The sequence below is a fragment of the Heteronotia binoei genome, chromosome 21, assembly GCF_032191835.1.
Source record: "Heteronotia binoei isolate CCM8104 ecotype False Entrance Well chromosome 21, APGP_CSIRO_Hbin_v1, whole genome shotgun sequence".
Taxonomy (NCBI): Eukaryota; Metazoa; Chordata; class Lepidosauria; order Squamata; family Gekkonidae; genus Heteronotia; species Heteronotia binoei.
The window spans coordinates 159,943,865-159,966,159 of NC_083243.1; positions in this window are offsets into that span (position 1 = coordinate 159,943,865).

Consider the following 22,295-nt stretch of genomic DNA (forward strand, 5'->3'; position numbering starts at 1 on the left):
TCCTCCCGCGGGCGGAGGTTACAAGCATCGAGGCATTGTTGTTGAAGACGCAGCTGCGCTGGGCAGGGCATATCTCCAGGATGGAAAACCACCGCCTTCCCAAGATTGCCCTGTATGGCAAACTTTCCACCGGCCATCGAAATAGAGGGGCACCAAAGAAGAGGTACAAGGACTCCTTGAAGAAATCCCTTGGTACCTGTTGCATTAATCATCACCAGTGGTCTGACCTAGCCTCAGATCGCAAAGCATGGAGGCACACCATCCACCAGGCTGTCTCTTCCTTTGAGAACGCACGCATAGCTGGTCTTGAGGACAAAAGGAGATTGAGGAAGAATCGTACTGCTACTGCACCAACCCCAAATCAGACTTTTCCCTGCAGCCACTGTGGCCGGACCTGCCTGTCCCGCATTGGTCTTGTCAGCCACCAGCGAGCCTGCAGCAGACGTGGACTACTGCACCTTTCTTAAATCTTCGTTCGCGAAGTCAAGCCGAGAGAGAGAGGATGATGTCTCTTTTGCACACAATATTCCAAATAAGGCTACATCATAGATGCATGCAGAGGCATTATAATATTGGCTCTTTTATTTTCAACCTCATTCCTCATAATCCTCAACAATTTGCCTTCTTCACCACAGAGGCACACTGGTTGACACTGGGTCTGTGTATTCACACGCAGAGAGAAATTACTGTATAACTTGCTAGCAAATATATTTTAAGCAACTAGAGCAGGAAGTTACTGAAATCAGAGAAGATCCATCCTGGAAATGTTTGGGGCTGAGGTAGGCCTTGCAGTGCTTGTGGCAGAATGCTGGCATACCTACGAGTCAGCAGGGAAAAGTTCTGCTAAGTATTTCTGGGCAAAGCTATATTTGTAACCTCAGGAGGACTGCTTCTCACTCTCTGAGTGCAGGGTTATGCATGTGTTAGGAGGGTGCTGTTCTGAAATAGATTACTCTAGATGAAGTGGTCTTGATTTTCTTCTTTACATAATATCCATGTTATCTTCACACCCCTCATGCTGTGTACAAGGATATTCCTTTCTCCTTTCCCATCTGCCTCCTCCCAGTACACTGCCTATTCTCAGTAACTTCTATTGTTGCTCCTGCCTCAGAATTACCAGAGGTCCTTTCTTTTCAGAAAGCAGCATCCTTCAGCTTTACCTGTAACAGAGCTGAGGCTGCCAATTCTGAGTTGGGAAACATGTGGAGATTTTAGAGGTGGAGCCTGGGAGGGTGAGGCCTGGGGAAGGGAAGGGAGGGACCTGAGAGCCAGCATGGTGTAGTAGTTAAGAGAGGTGGAATGTAATCTGGAGAACCAAGTTTGATTCCGTAACTCGTCCACATGAAGCTAGCTGAGTGACCCTGGGTCAGTCATAGTTCTTTCAGAGCTCTCTCAGCCCCACCTACCTCACAGGGTGTCTATTGTGGGGAGAGGAAGGGAAAGCAATTGTAAGCCACCCTAAGGCTCCAAACAGTAAATAAAAACAAACTACTTCTTCCTCACTTCAGCAGAATATAATGCCATATAGTCCACCCCCCAAAGCAGCTGTTTTCTCCAAGGAAACTAATCTTGGTTGTCTGGAAATCAATTGTAATAGCAGGAGATCTCCAGGTGCCACAGACATTCATGATGGGAATGCCTCTGCCCATTTTCAAGCCATTTCTTCACCCTAGAACTCCACTCTTGGATTTTATATATTAATGGTAAAAATAGTAGTACCGTGAGGGTAAACTATTTTTGGCTCCCCTACCTCCAAAGCCCACTGCATCCTTCTCTCTCTCCTGTTCTTTCTGCTCAGCTCACGTTGTGTACCCTAAATATCTAGTGAATGACAAGGATGGAGGCATCCACAGTCTCACTTGACAGCAGTAATCAATGAAACCCTCACCCGGCAATTTCTTTTCCTTCTGGCTACAAAGGCAAATGAAATTTCACTTTCTGAAGGTGAAATACTGATTGCAGAGGACGCCAAACATGTACATGCAGCAAAAAAAGGACACAGGCTTTCCAAGGCACATCCTCAATTTTGTATCCTTGTACATCCCCTCAGAAAGTGCACACACACACACACAGAAGTACAAAACACACAATATAATACAAGCACCTCAAGAATTTATAGGTAGCTTATTCCATGGCCAGATCTTCCACTAGACAAGCTAGGCAGTTACCTAGAGCACATAGTCAGAGGGGCACAGAAGCAGGGCTCCCACTAAAATGTGCCTGCTTATTCTGGCTTTTCCCCACCCAGGGTGCACAGCTTTTCAGCTCATCATGGGGACACTTCATATCCTCAGTTAGCCCTGCCCCTCTTCAGTTGGGGCCTGTGGGCCACCCTATAAGGAAGGGTTCTAGCCCCTGCTGCAAAAGAGGTTCACTTTTCATGAGCTGCTGCTGGCTCTTGTTTGCTGCCTGATCAAGGCTTACCTGCCCAATAGGCAAACTAGGCATTTGCCTAGGGCGCCAGCAGGGCGGGGGTGCTGAATTCAGCCCTCGCCCCTGCCCTGCCCCCTAGGTAAATCCCTATTTGCCTCCCTCTCCCTCCCTTCCTCACAATTTTAATGCCTGGGAACCGGCTCTTTAAAGGCTGCCCCCCACCGATCAGCTGATCAGAGGTAAAACCTTGCCAAAGGCTGGCAGCTCCTATGCTGGCCCTCAGGTGAGCTCACAATCAGTGCGGGGGCAGCAGTGGTGGGAAGGATGAATGAGCCGCTCGCCCTTCCTGCTGCTGCTAGCCCCTGCTGCAAAAGAGATTCACTTTCTATGAGTTGCTGCTGGCTCTTGTTTGCTGCCTGATTAGGGCCAGCCCGCCCACTAGGCAAACTAGGCATTTGCCAAGGGCGCCGGCAGGGTGGGGGCACCAAATTTGGCCCTTGCCCCTGCCCCCTAGGCAAATCCTATTTGCCTCCCCCTCCCTCCCTTCCTCACAATTTTAATGCCCGGGAACTGGGGGTGAAGTGCTGCGCTCCCCGAACTCTTCAAAGGCCGTCCCCCGGCTGATCAGCAGGTAAATCCTTGCCAGAGGCCGACAGCACCTATGCTGGCCCTCAGGCGAGCTTGCAATCAGTGTGGGGGCAGCAGCAGCAGGAAGGATGAGTGAGCCGCTCATCCTTCCTGCCACTGCTGCCCCCCGCTGATCATGCCCTCCCTTGTGGTGACAGTGCATCCTACTGCAGTGCTATCCTGCTATTACTACTATCATTTAATCTGGGCCTATAATTGCTTACCTTGTATGATGCGCCCTTCCCACCTGTGGTGCACTTTATTTATTGTTTTATTGCTTTTACTTGTTTAATTTTAATGTATTGTTTTAACTCTGAACTGTAGGTTTCTATTGTTGTTACTGTATGTTGTGATCCGCCCCGAGCCCGTTTATGGGAAAGGGCAGAATATAAGCCTATTAAAATAAACAAACAACTAAACAAACAAACAACAAATAAAGGTGTTTAAAATGAAGAGGTTGGAAACTTGGGCAACTAAAAAAAGGAGGAGGAGGAAAGAGAGCTTTTCTAATCTTTGATATTTTATATCCTGTCTTAATGGCTGTTTCCCCCTCACAATCCTATGTGTAATTAATTTCCCTGTATTCATGAGCAGCTTCATGTATTCCCTCACTAATAACAATACTCTGTATGTGAAGGGGGAAAAAACCCAGAAACCATGCATGATAATAGCATATGTATGTGCATATGATGCAGGGAAGCCATAGGCATTTGTCACATGTCATTAATTAGATGTGCAGGTTCAGCTCCACATGGCATTGCTCTACATGGCACAGCATTGGTTTTGTATTGTTTGAGGTCCTACAGACAGAAAAGGGAGCAACCAGGCATGTAGGAAAGGAAGAAGAGAGAAGTTAAATTAAAATATTGTCTGTAATGAGACTTGACTTGATACAGTTTTCAGTTATAACGTTTAAATCGTTCTTAAAATACTGTTTAGTTTCCACAAGATCACTCACACATGAAGCTACCTATACTGAATCAAACCATTGATCCATCAAGGTCAGCGTTGCCTACTCAAACTGGCAGCAACTCCATAGGCAGAGCCTTCTTTTCATGCCCTTTGTTTACTCCAAAAACCCAGGCAAAGGGTTTTTGCTCCTCCCCAGTGTCCTGCAAAAGACTAAATGTTATTGTGGCAAGTGTGATAGTGTGCCTGGTGTTTCTGTTGCTCTAAGGATCCTTCTCACACTTCTAGTGTCAGTGCCCAGTGACTTATAAAATGTACATATGCTCAACAATGCTGCAAAACAGCATTTGGCAACTATATCAATTGAACATGCTGAAGCATCAGAACTTGACCTGAAGGAATTGGTGACAAAATTTGCAAAGCAAGAGCCTTAAATTGTAACATTACAATCCACGGGATTATTCAAAACAATTTGTGATTTGTATGCTAAAACTGTTTTCTATTTGAGAAAGAAAATGAAGGATGGTTGTTTTACTTATTCATACAATTATTTTTAAAATAGCAATTTCAAGTTGGGTCTTTTTGGTACTTTTTGTATATTTGTGTGTGTGTGTGTGCGTTTGTGCACACCCTGGATGTCATGGCCAACCTCTGCTGAACTGATCCGTAGTGGGTGCATGAAGGATATTCAGAATGGTGACTAAATAAAGCCTGCTCCTGCCTCCCAACTACTGGTATTCCAAGGTCTCCTATCCACGTACTAACCATGACTCTGCTCAGTTTCTGAGATCTCACAAGATCAGGTCAGGGAGCAATTTCAAGTTTTGTGCTTTTCATTTTCCCCACAACTAATCTGTTTTTGAAAATGGGTTATAAGTGAAGGGTGTGTGTGTGTGTGTGTGTGTGCAAATAGTTAGCCTTACGCAGGGTGCAAAAAAGTATGGGTCTGGCCCTGGATTGTTCAAGTTGTTATACACACTGCAATTACATGAGACCAACCTCACTGTGAAACTGGGATATCTGTGAACAGAGATAGGATTTTCTGTGTTATGGCACCTCGTTGGTGACAGTCCTTCCCTACCCTGCATTTTTTTCTACTGCCTCTCCTACTTCTTTCTAAGTGTCTGATGAAAAGCTGATTTATCCAGTCCTTTGTTGATATATATGTGCATCCTCTGCCACTTCCTGGTTGATTTTGCTATTGTTGCTACTGTCTGTTTGTTGATGGATGTTACTTCTTATTTATTTTACTGTACTTTTAGGACTACTGGAAGCCACTGCTAGCACTCCACAGTTTGGGAGATAAGGTATATATCAAATAAATAATGTGAGTACTCATATAATCCCCCCCCCCCCCCGCCAAGCACAAGCGCCTAACCAGGAAAGAAAATTTGAGGCTGGGAAAGCTGGGAGGAAAAGGACTAAATCATCCTTCCCCTGAGCCCTGATCCAAATTTCTCCTCCTCCTGAGACTGTTAAGCCTCACTGAACAAAGAAGTATGAGGCCCATACAAAAATCTTCAGATGTGCTCAGAAATGCCCAGCCACAAGCATGAAGTTCTCAGCTTTGTGCTCCACGGGAAAGGGGATGCCTTCTCATAACAAAGAAATTGTGACAGCAGAAAAACAGATCATCAGCTTCTCTGGTGTACCTCAACAGGGATGACAGTTGATCAGTAACAAATAGAAAGGCCACTCAAATGGAAGCCATTTTCTCAAAATAGTTTGAAAGATGAATGTATGTATATGGAAACTAAACTGGAGAGGAGACTTTTAGAAGAGGAAATGAAGGTTGCTTCATCTGAGACTGATTTCCTATGTGGGTCAGAAGCTGTGTATTGTGCAATTAACACACATTTACTCCAAAAGCAACTGCAAACTGGAGATCGGCCCATTGGTGCTTATTGTGAAGGGTCCTTCTCCTCTGAGGTCCGGAGGACATCTCTGTGGATTATTCCCATCATTCCTTTAGGGAGGCAGGAAATACTTTTTTCCGCTTCCTTTTGGTTCCTTCAGGATAACCCACCCCTCAGTTTTGGGACTCCAAAAGAAGTAAAGTCAATCTACTAAAATTACAGATTATAAAAAAACATTCTCAAACATGAACAGTAACTATTAACTTTATCTAATATGAAGAACAGTAAAGTAAGATACAGAGAAGGAAGAAGAGTAATACCAAACTGCAGAAAAAAGACAATGATGTAGGGAGTGGCAAGATGTCCTCCTGACCTCAGAGGAGAAGAACTCCTCATGGTAAGTACCAATGAGATGTTCTCCTTCTGAAGAGGAGGACATTTCTGTGGAACCTCCCACAGCAGTGTCCCTTAGCTGGGTGGGTCATCATTGTCAGCAGAAGTCACAATGTGTTGTAGGACTCATCTTCCAAATGCAGTGTCTGCTGAAGCTATCATATGTAGTGGCAAAATGTTGATGAACATGCAGTCAGTTTTCCGAAATGATGCAAATCTAGCAATGTAGATCCTCAGTGCCCTTCTGACATCCAAGGGTTGCCATGCAAATTCCTTAAGGTGCTTGGGCTGAGGACAGAAGGTTGGCAAGTATATATCTTGTAAGCTTAGGCAGGAAGGTGAAGTCAGTCCTAAGGCAGGAAGGTGGGGTCAGTCCTGAGAACCACTTTGTCCTTGAGAAACACGCAGAGACCAGACTTGATGGACAAGGTACTGAGTTCAGAAACCCTGCAAGCTGATGTTATAGCCACCAAGAATAGGGTCTTTATGGGTAACCATTTGATATTCACTTCCCAAAGGGGTTCAAATGGAGCCCTGGTGAGAGCCAAAAGAACTGTGTGAAGTCTCCACGTAGGAAAATGATGAATCTAAGTTGGAGACTTCAGTGTCGCACCTTGCAGAAAAAGTTGTTGGATAGTTTGTAACCCCCAATTAGTGGAAGGATAGTGGACAAGGCCACTGTCTGTCTATGCAAGGCAGAACCCTTGAGACCCGAGAGAAGGCAATCTGCAAGAACAGCACTGTAGCCACTGATGGAGAGAGAAATTCCACCTTCTTCCACCCGCACCACTGCACAAATGCCTTTCAGAATGTGTTGTGGATGTGTATGGTAGGTGGTCTTCTGGATGCTAAGATAGTATCTGTCTGCAGAGATGTCTGCAAAGTACCCTAGGTATTGGAAGGTTCCCCATTCATGGTCAAGAATAGCCACCCTGGGACTGGAGTGCCACACTGAACCCAGATGGAGCTTGTCTGGAGTCACTAGAAGTTGAAACAGAGGACAAATTGAGAGTTCTTTCAACATCAAGAACCAGGGTCAACATGGCCAAAATGGGACTGAGAATGATCTCTGCATGATGATGTCTCACCTTTTAAATGGTTCTGGACAGAAGAGGGAATGATTAAAGAAGACCCTGCAGCCATGGGAACATCAGGGCATCCGTCTGTTCTGCTTCTGGATGGAAAAATCTGGTGAAGAATCGGGGCAATTGTTTGTTTGTGGGAGACATGAAGAGATTCACTTGAGGTTGGCCACAGCAGAGATGGAATAGCTCTGTCTTGACTCCCCCTCACAGATGGTTGCTCTGCTCAGCCAGTCTGCTTGTATGTTGTTCTGACCCTTGATGTGTTCTGCCTGAAGGGAAGAGAGATTCTTCTCTGCCCATATCAGAATGCCTTTAAGGCAAGAGCAGCTGGGCAGGGCATGTTCTCCCTCCTTGCAAGGGAAGGCGACCTCCGAGGACAGCTGACGCCAACATGCCACCCTGCCGCTCTCAGTTTCCCAGATATATGTATACCTGGGAAGCTGAGAGTGATGGAGAGGGGGGAGAGGGCCCCTGGCAGCATCCCACTTTAGGCCAGATGCCACTCTAGGCAGCCACCTATCTGGTCTACTCCTACACTCTGGCCATGACAACTTGAATGGCAACTGCTGATGTGGACCACTGGACTTGCACAATTTCCCTCTGTCCTCAGTGTGCCTGGAGAAAATGGGAAGGTGTTGGAGCCAAGCTCCATGCTCCCAAAATGGCCACTGCTGGCCACTGCAAGTCCTGAAGGCATAGTGGACTCTTCTTGCAAGTGACGTTTCTTGGTGCTCTGTGCTACCACTTCTTCTGTGGATGCATTCAGAATTGCATGAACAAGCCATGAAAGCAAGTTGGCCCCACCAATGACATTTGCTGCCACCACCACCATAGCACATGTCTCTGTGTCTTCCTTCAATAGGAAGCTGTCATCGTGTGCTCTGGATGCTATTAGAGTCACCCTGCCGCTCTCTGGAGTCACTGGAAGTCAGTGGACCACTTTGTCAGTCACAAATCCCTTGATGCCTCCTCAAGAGTAGAGGTAAAGGAAGAGGAAGAGAAGGAAGAATAAGGTTAAAGAAAAAAGGCAGAGTAGACAGATTTTGAAGAGGAAAGGAATTGTTTTGAAAACAAAACTCAATTGTAGAGGCAAACCTATAATATCTGCTGCTGCTCCCTATAGCGGCAGGAACAAAACTGGTTGTTATCCCAAAGGAACCAAAAGGAACAGGGAAAAAATATTTCCTGCCTCCCTAAAGGAACGATGGGAATAACCCACAGAGATGTCCTCTGCCTCAGAGAGAGTTTCCCAGCTGAAAATGGGGGTATGGGGGTGAACTACATTTTTCATGCACCACTCCTCTCTGGTTTCTTCACCCACCTGTCTACTCAAGTGAAGCCTAAGCTCCAACAGGTGAGAAGAGAGGCAGAGTAAAATTATTTGGAGGAGCAGAGAAGGCAAAGCAGGAATAATACAACTGTTTTGACTTTTACAATTGTGGATCTATTTAAAAGACACACACAAGAACTTTTTTTTCTGGGTTGTGACCTGCAAAAAATAAAGCTTGCCAGGTCCCCATGATCTTTAACTGGTGTCTCTCTCCATTTTTGTGGGCTTCTTTCTACACTGTAGGCTAAAACTTCAAATGAACATAAGCTATTTATACTATGGAGCTATGCTGTATGTGTAGCTGGGTAACTGGCACTGTGCTTCTGCACTACTTAGCATAGTTCTAGTTTTCTAATACATAAGAATTTAAATTGCAAATTATGGCAATTAACAGCAATCCAAGGTAACAAGGGAAAACACAAGAGATCTAGTCCCTGGCACAGACTGCTTTACAACATATTGAATGTAATACAATTCTTCTGAAATGTATTAATTTGAAATACATCACACTTCACATGAAGTGGGCTTCGTACAATGCAGGCAGATGTTATTGAATGCTATATAATGATGATGCTAAGTGTTTTCAGAGACCTTTCTTGTGTTCTTTACAAACATGAGCTAATTCATCCGCATGTCACCCTGATAAGGTATGTAAAAGGAAATAAGACTGCAGCAGATGCTCTCTAAGGGCTCATGTACTACCCAGGCAACTAAAGGATTTGCTGCGTTAGCAGCAAGTCTAGAGGCATAATTTATACAAGGTTGCTGTGCTGCAGAGCAAGTGCACACAACCATTCAGGAAAATGACAGGGAGGATACATGGCAGAAATAAAGCAGTGACTGAATCACTGCCAAGTGCCTACTGCAGGAGCTGGCACAAGACCTTGAGAATGAAAACAGTAGACTCCAACAGTGGAATGGGAAAGGGTAGGAAGTGAGAAGGGGGTACTACAAAGTAGAGATGCCACAAATTTTGCAATGAACATGTTCAGTGTTCACTTTGTTTGTATCTTGATTGAGAACCACAATCGCCAGTCAGAAAAATGACAGAACTGTTTGCCCATCCATCATCCTCTGAAAATCGCTATCAAATAGCTTTGCAGCTGGTGCAGTTGCCATGGTGGTGGAGCTTTCTTGTCGTGCCTTGCAAGCACTTTGGCATCTGTGCAGTAGCCAGATGGACTGATTCTACCTAGGGACATGGATAGTCTGGTCAGGTCATTAAGTAACATGGGGGGCATGCTGTGCAAAAATTTGCAAGGCAACATTGACATGGACTTAAACAAAAAAACCTAGGATTTTTTTTTAATGGTGTTTATATTTACTGGTTGACTGATTTGCACACTGTTCATTTATATCAATGGCTGTCACAGTGATAACAAATCCAATGGGAAGAGGAGGAAGCAGGAATCCCATTGAGTTCTCTGAGAATGTACATGCATAAAACACTGCCAGTTGTATGTGAAATTCAATGAACAGGTTCAAACTGTTAATGAACACTGGACTGTCAGTTAGACAGTTGGCGCTCTGTTCACAGCCAATAACAAAATGGTAAGCCGAACCAGTAGACATTTAAGCATCCCTTCTAACTAGTATTCCAGTTGAAATCTGATTAAAAGAGAATTTACCTCGCATATGCAAGATGCCATCTACTCAGTTCTTCTTCTTTTTTTTAGTAGGAATACACAGGAACACAGTTCTGGCTGACCTGGTGTCAGGCGGTGTGGCCTAATATGCAAATGAGTTCCTGATGGGTCTTTTCTACAAAAAAAGCCCTGCATCTACTTATGATTCATTGTATCCCACCCCCACCCCCCATGTGTGCAAGTTATAAAATGTTGAAACCCCAAGATGCAGGACTCAGAAACATCCCACTACAGCTCTTAGAATGTGAAACCATAAAACATGGGTTAGGATTACAGGTACCATTGCAGGAGGGCAAAGGAGTGGTTATGCAGAGTTTAAGTCTGTCTTTCTCAGCTCCATGGGAAAGATATGATAAACTACATTCTGCATAAAGGCGAAAGTGTCTCTTATTTAAGTTGGAACTGGGGGAAGGGGAACATGGGTAAGTCAGAATATTCTCTCATATAATAGAAAGTACTGAACAACAACTTGAGAATTTAGCCTTGAACTCTCTTGTCTTTGTTGCATCTCATAATCTGCACCAGAGAAGAAATACTCTACAATCTATGTGACCAAAAAAAAAGTTGCCCCCCGCACCATCCCTTCTATTAAGAGCAAAGAAAGAATAAGATTCAGGCATAAAATTAAGACAACGTAAGCACTAAAAAGCATGGAGCTGTAAAACTGAGTAATTCCTGCTTCCAAGAGCCAGCAAGATGACCTTAATTCATAAGGCAATAAAAGGAAATCAAGATCTTTACAACACTGAGAGGTCTCACAGGACGTGCTTGTGTTTAAACATTTCTGCCATTCAGTTGCTAGTGCTTTTGCAGATATGGGTAACAGAACAACACAATACAGTTATGTGCTTCTAAGTGATGCACACTATCCAAAAGGATTATCCTTTATCAGAACAATCTGTTAAGTCAGTCATTTCCCCCCTACACTCTCTCCCATCCCTTTCTTAATGGCCCTCCCCCCCCATTTTAAACCTTCCTCTTCCATTGACCACTGGGAAGCTCTTTTAAATAGGTGCCCTCTGCATCCAGCCTATAACCAAAGTGCCCATTTTTTGCAATGATTTGCCATTTTTTTTGAGGGCTGGATCTGAGCAACAGGTTTCCTGCACTTAATAAGACAAAGCATTCAGCTTGCTTCCCACAATTACACAAAGATTCCAGAATAACACAGAGGGATTCCAGTTTTTAGAATCAAAATAGCTCTCCCTTTCTTTAAGAAACTTTATAACAATGACTGCAAATACAGGAAAATAAAGACTTTTTTTGTAAGTCTTTATTTTTTAATTTTTTGGCTTCAAAAATAGAAAAAATAAAATACATGCCTGATTTGTATCTTCACCAAACAAGACTTCCTTCCAAGAGCTCTGCAAGCCAGCCAGACTCAAATGATCTGAAAAAAGAAAGACAAATCAAACTATAATTACTTCTAAAAATTGGCTATAGGATCTACGAGCAAAATTATGAGCAAATATCCTCCATTTACTATGGAACACTAATGGGAAAGGAGCAAGTGTTATTAGATAAATATTATTACTCTTTGAGCCTAGTGTACAAGTGGCTATGAAAAAGTAGGTCTGAAGGCAGAAAGGAGAGTAGACGAACAACAGTACATCAGTGGTCAACATAAAGCTAGAAACCAAACCTACAAGATCTGTACTGAAATGTCAGTGTATACTTAAATGGGAAGTGCCAATGTAGGAAAAATGAGGCATAATAGGCATACCCTGAATAAATCCCACTTCTGAGCGTTAAGGAACATTAGAGATTCTGTAGCAGAGCACATGCAGAAGTCAAAGAAGATGAAGAATAATTGCAGATTTATACCCTGCCCTTCTCTCTGAATCAGAGACTCAGAGTGGCTTACAATCTCCTTTGTCTTCTCCCCCCACAACAGACACCCTGTGAGGGGGGTGGGGCTGACAGAGCTCTCACAGCAGCTGCCCTTTCAAGGACAACCTCTGCGATAGCTATGGCTAATCCAAGGCCATTCCAGCAGGTGCAAGTGGAGGAGTGGGGAATCAAACCCAGTTCTCCCAGATAAGAGTCCATGCACTTAACCACTATACCAAACTGGCTCTCACTTGCCAACCTTCTTCAAGTAGACCAGTACACAAAATACTGCAAGTCTGTTAGCATAATTCAGCAGGTAAGTGAATGATACATTAGTATTGAACCAGTTCTTGAAGAGACAGTTCTCTGCATCTCCACTGTATAAGATTAAACAAGTCATGGGAAATGTCTCTGCATGAGACACTGGGGAGCCACTGCAAGCCAGTGTACACTAATCTTGATGGACCATTGGTCTAATTCAATGTAAGGCAACTTCATGCATTCATGATCAAGAATGCGGTCCTGAAAGAAAGGAAAGGAAAACTAACATATCAGAGAAGTAATTATTGAATCACCATATAAGCTTCTGGAGGAAGGCACTATTTTCTTTCCTTATCAGGATACTAAACATCACCACAGATATTGCAGCTCACCCAAGCAAAGTTGTTCTCCATTTTTGCAATTAAAGCCTGAACAAAATGTAGCAAAACCCAGCTACTGAACACACACTAGAACTGTTTATGTCTTCCAAGAGGAAGACATGAGCATTAATACGCCAACAAAGTTTTAGTCTTAGGCAAAAAGGCCTTAAAGTGATAAGTACTGAAGCATCAGACAAGCCTTATGAAATAAGCATGACTGCAGAAGGAATACAGATTGCCAATCTTCTTCAAGTAGACCAGTACACAAAATACTGCAAGTCTGTTAGCATAATTCAGCAGGTAAGTGAATGATACATTAGTACTGAACCAGTTTTTGAAGAGACAACAAAGCAGAAGCAAAAGTATTTCAAATTCTTCCAGCTAAGGGAAACCAGGTTTTATATGCCCCCAAGGTTACTGCACTGTGTTAAATTAGGACAAACCAAATAGTACAAGTGGGAGCATAAGTAGATGACAAAGCTAAATGCAGCCTTGCTGACTGATAGACTCCCAGATTTGATGCTCAGCTAGGTGATGTGCAAGCCTCACAAACTAGGTTTCTGGCTCAGTGATTTGGTGGGCAAAAAGAGAATCTCAACCTTCATCTAACTCAGTCATCAACTGAGGAGTCTGGGCCATAGGGGAAAGAGTGAGAGTTTAAGTTGTTTATGAATATACAAAAAGCCTTACTAGATCAGACCAATGGTCCTTCTAGTCCAGTAACCTGTTTCACACACTGAAACATGCTCAGAAGATAGGCAGACCTATAAATAGTTTAAATAAAGAAACAAACACTGATCAACAAATTGCCCTGGATAACAAGGCTTTAATATGGACTAACCTGCCCTAGTGCTAGGACTGCCAAGCCCCCAGTCCGGGTGAGAATTTCCCCACCTGGGAGGTTCCCAACCCTCTGGCCCACATTGGGCCGATGGGGGGAACCTCCCCCTACGTTGTCGGTGTGATGACATCACCCGGAAGTGACGTCATCATGCCGGTGATGGCGCGCAGTGGTCACTCTAGGTTTTTCTGGGAAAACTCTGGTTTTCCTGGATGCTCTAGCCATTTGGGAGGGAAAACTCTATGATACAATAGGTACCATAGAGTTTTCCCCTCCCATGTGGCTAGAACATCCAGGAAAACCATAGAGTTTTCCCAGAAACACCTAGAGTGGCCATGTGCGGCATTGCCAGTGCGATGATGTCACTTCTGGGTGACGTCATTGCAGTGCGCGCTTTGCACGCACCTAAAAGTCCCCCAGTCCAGAACACAGGGTACTTGGCAGCCCTACTTAGTGCCACTCAGACAATTAGAGCTGCTAGGGCTAAGCTGTTAGATCCTGGTAACCAGAGCATTTTCTGACTAGCAGTCTGATAGGATGTGAACATTAGGTGACTGTGGTTAGCAGTGTGTTTATGTGCTCTTGCTGCTCAAAAGAGGTGGGAGCAAATTTGAGCTTTTTCCGCTGAATCTGGAGCCTCTCCCCAGTTCTTGAAAATGGAGATGGCTGTTTTTATACTATTCAAATGAGTGTGAGAGGTGCTCACCTTCTGTTCTTACAAAGGACTCACAAACACCCCTAGTGTACCTGTATGGACCCACAGGGCTCATCAGTCCCAATTTGATGAATGTTGGTATTCTAACATATAATATACCATTTACAGAATAAGCATAGTATCACTGATTTAACCAATAATAGATTATTCAGTTCAAGCTAATCCTCAAAGACAAGATACTTGAAGTCTAATATCCTGTCTGAAGCTCTTAAAAAAGCAGTTTAACTCTTTAATGACAAAGTGAATCCGAAAAACATCCAATTTCCTTCAGATTTCCCAGAATTCTGTTTAAAGGCAATATAGGTGGCAACTTCAAATACCAGTTCAACTGAAAAGCTTAGAGTGTCGTTTCCTACATGAAGACAGCATGTTTTATTCAAAAGCACAGTCTCCAGAGAACAGAGAAGGACTGCAGAAGTACTATTTTCTACCTTTCAGAAAATATATTAAATCGCATTGATCCTATACAGGGCTTTGTGAAAGTATTAGATCAAGATAATGGCAGTTAATAATATTCATATATGAAGAACAGAGAGATGAAGAAGTAAAGGCAATACTGATAAAAGAGATGCAGGATGGTGCTATCGCATCAAAGTTTCTTCAAACCTGGTAGTTTTCCAATCCAGCAATCACTGGGCCATCAAAAGTCATTTACACCTATAGTCCACGTTAGAAAATCCCATCAAATATCTCCCAGAATTATTGTTTACCTCCAAAAAATCAATCAAGTTATTGTTGGGAGGGCAAACATGACAGCATAGCCAGGGAACATTTCCCCTATAACTGTAGCATTCCATTCAATTCCATTGTGGTGTGGGTACAGCATGCACTTTGTGGGTTTCTTTTCTTCTCCCCATGAAATGCTAGCCATTTTGCTGCTGCTGTGGACTTCTACAAGATCTAGTAATTATAGCACTTTTCCCCTAATCTTTTCTCATTCCTCCCTGATTTCCTCTTAGCTAGCCCTATATGTGTTTGTGTGTGAGTTTTACTTTTTCTCTTTTAATAAAAAAGCCTTTCCAATTGAACTTTGGCCTGGTTTATTCAAGAGTTCTATGTGTGTGCACGCCTCCAGAAACAGGATATGATGTCACTTCCGGTGATGTCACTTCCGCAAGATGGCCACCACTTGCGAGGGAGCCCTGCTGGAAACAGGAAGTGATGTAACTTCCCTTTTTTGTTTCCTCTTCTGGGCACCACTGAGCCCCTTTTGTCCCTCCTGTGACATAATGAAATAGCCTACACACAGAAAACAAGAACTAGGCATCACTTTTTTGTGTCGCTGCTTTGTTTTGCAAATATAAAAGAAGACTTGGAGGTCGGATAGCCCACAATTTTCTCAGCATTGGAAACCACCTTGCTCCAGTTTGGAGAGCCAGTTTTGTGTAGTGGTTAAGTGTGCGGACTCTTATCTGGGAGAACCGGGTTTGATTCCCCACTCCTCCACTTGCACCTGCTGGAATGGCCTTGAGTCAGCCATAGCCCTGGCAGAGGTTGTCCTTGAAAGGGCAGATGCTGTGAGAGCCCTCTCAGCCCCACGCACCTCACAGGGTGTCTGTTGTGGGGGAGGAAGGGAAAGGAGATTGTGAGCTGCTTTGAGACTCTTCGGAGTGGAGAGCAGGATATAAATCCAATATCTTCATCTTCTTCATCATCTTCCAGTGGGAAGCAGATGTTGGAGAGCCGGAAAAAAGGAACCGCCTCTGCCTCTCCTTTTCTCCTCCTACCCAGAACTGTTCAAATGCCCGAGAGCAACACAAGACACAAGGTGGGCAGGCAAATAAATGGGAGGAGGGAGAGGTGGAAAGAAAGCAACTTTAACTTTAGACACATTCTCCGAGCCACCAACTGGCTTGGAGAAGTGATTGAAAGAGAGCAATGCCTTCTCCAAGCGGGCCAACAAGGCAGTGGGAGCTTCAAGAGCCACCCAAGACATGTCAAAGAGCCACCCCCGGCTTAGAGGAAACCCTGCCAGTAACCCAGACACTGAAATCGGATTCACTGCGGCGTCGGATCCGATGAAGGGCTCTGAGCAAGTTGGGGGCTTGGATCCCAGGAACTCTCACTGGGAAGCGCCGGTGGCGCTCCCGGCCGCTGGCTCGGAAGCGCCCACCGCGCCACGCGTCTCCCTCCTCCTAAACTCGAACTTCTGGCTTCCCCTCCCAGGAAAGTTGGCAAGCGGCACCGCAGGGCTCCTCCCCAGCGCCCGGCTCTATCCCAGTTTTCAAAGGATCTCCAACGAGACTAATGTTTTTGTTTTTTTAAGAAAAACCCCTCATTAATCATCCATAAAATTACAACAAATTCAATGAGTAGCCTTCAAAGAGACAGCAGGAGCATGAAGCAGATCAGAAATAAATTTAAAAACCAACAGTCATGAAAAACTTGGGAGAATAATATCTTCTTAGCGCGGTGCTAAAAAGCCTTAAAGGCCCTGTTTGGATGGAAAGATGGCCTAGACGTGATTTAAATAAAATAATAAATCAATAAAGCTGATGGGATGGGGTTTCGCTCACCGGGAGGTACTGGACAATAGATACTTAGCTGTTTAGCTTCTTACCCACTTATCTTCCAAGAGCTGTTTTGAGTGGGCTAGCCTGGGCTATCCAGCCTTTTAAGGGCCAAGTAAGATTTTTTGGGTCTTCTTCCAAACGGGCCAGAAGGGGGATCTTTTCCCCCCACATGCTTCATGTTATGAGTAGGAGGAGCTGGATCATAATAGAAAGTCCTGGTATTCTGACCACTTATGATCTAAGAAAATTGGCAGGAACAGTGCGATCTACTGCATGAAAGGAAGGGCTAATTAGTGAGGACCCCAAGACGTTTGGCCTGCCCTGGCTGGTTGAGAAGCTAACCCAGTCTTGTCAAATCTCAGAAGCTAAAACGCTCTGCCCTGCTTTGTGCTTGAATGGGAGACCACCAGTGAAGCCCAGAGTTGTTATGCAGAAGCAGGCCATGGCAAACCACCTCTGTAAGCTGTAAGGAGGTCACTGCCGGTAGATTAGACTGGTGGGGCCAGAAATATATACAGGAGGATGCTGCATATACAGGACGATGCAGCGCCCGGCTTGGGACCCCCCCGCCCTTTGGGGCTGCGCGTCGCGGCAGGGGAATACGGTACCTGCGCCGGCTCGCCCGCTCCATGTGCTCCTGCCGCTGCTGCCGCCGCGGCTCCTCCCCGGCCGAGGAGCGTGAAGGCGGCGGCAGGAGGCAGCTGGGCTCTCTGGGTCCCTCCCCTCCCCGCCACTCCGCTTCCTCGCTGCAGTGCAGCATCGTCGCTCCGGGCGGCGGGCATCTCGGGCCGGCGCCCGGGGGCGCGCCGCTTTTGGCGCTCGCCGGGGGGAGGGGAGAGAACGGAGGCGGGCTGGGCCGGGAGGCGGTCGGATGGCGGAGGCGGGGACGCCGGCAACTTGAGTGGCGGCGGCGGGGACGCTAGGCAGCCGGCTTCTGAGGGGCCCCTTGGCATTGCCAAGGGGCCCCCCAGACGCCCAGACCTGGGGCGACCCGCCCCCCCCGCCCCCCCCTCCTTACGCCACTGAGAATCCCAGTTACCCTCTCTGGCTTTGTCTTCTTAAAGCTAATTCCCCCAACTAATTAGGAGACAGCCTCTTTAGGTAATAATATGTAAAGAAAGAACTACACTTTTACTTAAAAAAAACTTGATAAGAACCTTGTCAGATTTAAAAATGTCTGCCTAGCAGTCACACAGAGTTGCATCCAGGCTCCAAAGAATTAACCCGCACACTGTCTTGGAAACAACTTCCAATACATAACAAAAGTCATCATATAATTAGCAGTGGCTGTTGTTCACACAATACATATACTTTAGAAAGGATATCCAGGTTGTAACTTGATCAACTGCCTGATGAATTTTACAAAACTTCATAATTGCATTATATTAATTTGATTAAATCCTGAGACCAAACAAGCTTTTTTTCCCTTGTAATAACAGATAGACATCCGAATACAGAAAAGGGTTTAGTGGTGCTAAACCACTGCAATAAAAGAAAATACATGACAGGAAAAAGAAATCCAGAAATAACATTTAATAATACTCTGGTAATCCTTATTTCATTATCAAGCACATTAGCAGGGATTGTAGTGAAGAACAGACTGGTTAAAGGTAGATAAACACAACATGATAGGAAGTGTCAACTGGGATTTTTGTGAAGGGGAATCCAAAGAGCAGAAACAGATTGAAGGCCTGGAAGTGGATTGAAAAGGCTTTTCCACAATCGGTTTAAAGATTCTTCCTGGTCTGTCTCTCCCCACCCCACCAAGCTGTTGGCATAGCTAATGTGCTGTTTATAAGCATTCATGGATCACTTCCACCTTTAACCAGCATTTTAAGAGAGGTGAACTACTTTGGGAATTGCCAAGATCCATGTACTACAACTTTCTGTTCCCAGTAGTAACCAAACAGATGTGCCCAGGAAACTTAGTACCAGAACATGATGGTGTTACCTATTGCTTGCTTTAAAATCCTTTTAAAGTCATGTAAGTTTATGGCCATCACTATATTTCATCATAGTGAGTTGCATGATACAATGCATGAGCCTGTTGCAGTAGTGGGAAGAGAACTGCCCACGGAAACAAACTGTGAAGAGGAAAGGCAAGGGAAGCCAAGTTTCTCAGCTGAACGATTTTATTCTACAATGTGTTTCACACTCAAACTCATTACTTCAAAAATGGTGGTGCCTTATGCATAGGTATTGAAGACAACAAAGAATCTTATCAAGTTTCATAATAAGACTGAAAGGAAACAAAGGGGGATTTATTGTTTTCAACATGAATGAGCATGCAACACTTTATACAAGGAGGTATAATTCTTACAACCCCAGAATAGCTGGTTAGTGCACACAGCAGGCTAACTGCTAACAGCTGCTGCTACCAGATGGCTAAGACTGGTCTTGAATACCAGGAAAAGGTTATGCAAGGAGAGTTATGGCTTGTGCCCATTCAGTCTAAACTCAGACAACAGGAGCACTGCCATCGTTTTCAAAGCTAGCATCAGACAGGTCTGATGAGAGTGGCCTGCTTAACATGACAACCTGCATGTGAAAGGGCCAGAGCATTGTGCTGGAAGACACTCAGCTTGTCCTAGTTGGTATGAGAGCCAGATTGGTGTAGTAATTAAGTGCGCAGAGAACTGGGTTTGATTCCCCACTCCTCCACATGCACTTGCTGATGTGACCTTGGGTCAGTCACAAGTTCTCTCAGAGCTTTTTCTGCTCAAGAGCGGTTCTTGGAGAGCTCTCTCAGCCTCACCTACCTCACAGGTTGTATGTTGTGGGGAGGAGAAGGGAAAGGAGATTGTAAGCCACTCTGAGACTCATTTGGGTAGTGAAGGGCAGGGTATAAATCTAAGCTCCTCCTCCTCCTCGTCTTCTTTCTTGTATAGGTTGTCATGATCAGGAGATTTAAGAGGCTTTGAAGTTCACCAGGCAGTTATTGGGACTCTGACAGTCACTTGCATTCTCAGAGAAGAGAATCATGAAATGTACCAAGAGGTCACAAAGACTAGAGATGGTTTCTGCCAAATGTATGAATCAGATTTCCCTATATGAAGCAGGTGTGAGGGGGTCAGGATTTGCATTTGCTCCATGGACATCCAGGGAGGGATGTCAGAGGTAAACTTTTTGTACTATTAAATGTATGTTATCAATATTATTTTTCCTATTATTATCCTTGGTTTTATGTAGCTAGTAGGCATGATAGTTGTCTCTCATACTTAGGGGAAGCTAGAGGTGAGGGAATAAGGGCCCCCCCAGTAGACATTATCTTTTTTTTAGTATTTTTTTTAATTTTATATAAACAATGCAAATATTGAGAAAGGTAAGATAAGACAGAAATACCACAGTGTTTCATTTATACATAAACAGTCATATTTTGGTTTACAAAAGCATAAAAATCAGAAAGAAACCATCATTTATAATCATCAATATTATCTAATAAATTGTAACTAATAACATTTTCTAGCTATAAAGTTGTTGAACAGATCTTACTTTGTTACTTATGCACTTTTGCTTTGGTATGGTCTACATACAATTATATTTTCATTCCTAACATTTATAACATTTAGGGTTGCCAAATCCAATTCAAGAAATATCTGGGGACTTTGGGGGTGGAGCCAGGAGACATTGGGGCGGAGCCAGGAACAAGGGAGTGACAAGCATAATTGAACTCCAAGGGAGTTCTGGTCATTACATTTAAAGGGACAGCATACCTTTTAAAATGTCATTTTGTTCAGGTTCTGTGGCTTGGTGATAAGGCGCCTGGTGTCCGCCACAGTCTCAGCCATTGCCGATGCCCGCCCGCCCCTGCCTCGTCACCTTTGGCTGGAGAACTGTCGGAGAAGAGGCACCTGAGGGGTGCACGAAAGGGAAGAGGCGAAGACGGGGGGCGCTCGGGTGTCACAGCGACCCAACGCTTGCCACTTCTTGCGCGTCCCGTGCCTCTTATGCCAAAAGCCCCGTGCCTCTTGTGCCAAAAGCCTCTTGAACCAAAGCCCCGTGCCTCTTGCGCTAAAGCCTTCGGCTGGAGAACTGTCGGAGAAGAGGCACCTGAGGGGTGCATGAAAGGGAAGAGGCAAAGACGGGGGGCGCTCAGGTGTCACAGCGACCCAACACTCGCCACCTCTTACAAGTCCCATGCCTCTTGCACCAAAAGCCAGCATGACGCCCCCAAGACTCGCTCCGACCCATCCGCCGGCCGCAGAGAGAGAGCGCAACCTTTTGCTAGCGCGCAAAGCAGCATGGGACTTGTAGTCTTCTGCGACATCCAGCTGACAAAGAACACTTTTAGTGAAGGGGCAGGACATGCGCGTTTCCCTCCCTCCCTTCGGGGACAGCCGGCGCTCCTCCAACAAAGCGCGGAAGAGCCCCCAGCCAGCTGGGCTGAGGCAGGACTCGCAGGAGGGGAACCAGAGAGAAAAGGGCTCCGAGAAGGAGCGCCCAGCTTCAGCTCATCCCGCTGGCGCGCAGCCAACCCAGCCAGAGGCCCACTCGCACTCGGCTCCTCTTGTCTCCGGGAGGTGGGAAGGGCCGCCATTTTCCCCCGCTTTCCAGATTTTTGGCAAGTGGGGGGAAGCCTAATAACATTTCTGACCTTGGGTCATTTAAGCATAAACATTATAAACACGTTGCATAATTCTGTCTCTTAATCCTTCAAGACTATATCATTTTATTCTTGTTTTAACCTAATTTTGATCAATATATGCAATAAATACATTCCATTTTTCTTGAAATTCGGATGTCTGTTGTGCAAGTAAGATGTTAGCTTTGCCATTGTCATATAATCAGTTAATTTATTTTTCCAGTCAATCAGTTCTGGGCATATTTCAGCTTTCCATTTAAAGGCAAATACCACTCTAGCTGCTGTCACCATGTACTGAATTTTTGATTCATTAGACCAGAGGTGTCAAATTCATTTGTTATGAGGGCTGAATCTGACATAAATGAGACCTTGTCAGGATGGGCCATGTTGGGTTGAGCCAGGTCATGTTGGGCCAGCCCATGTGTGTACCTATTTAAGATTTGGTAGCAGAGATATAAACTTTATAAAGAATACAAACACAATTAAATATTTTTTAAGAAACTTAAAACATGCTTAAAACCAGGGGTGGAATATTAGCAGGAGCTTCTTTGCATATTAGGCCACACACCCTTGATGTAGCCAATCTTCCAAGAGCTTACAAAAAAGAGCCTTGTAAGCTCTTGGAGGATTGGCTACATCACGGGGTGTGGCCTAATACACAAAGAAGCTCCTGCTAGAATTCCACCCCTGCTTAAAATGTTAGCACTCATTGGTCTTAAAAGTGCTTTCTTTGTATTTCTCCCATAGGATCCAGGGAACTGGGCAAAGGAAGCTATGGATCTTTCCTTCCTTCCCCAGGGGACTGGTGGGAGAAGAGGCTCAGCCAGTAGAAGGAAGAGAGGCTTGGCTCAGTAGCTCTGCAGTACAATTGAGAAAGCCTGGAAAAACAAGCTCTGCCTCCCCCCTTTTCTCCCCAAGGGGGAGGAGCCTCAGCCAATGAAAATAGAGGCTTTG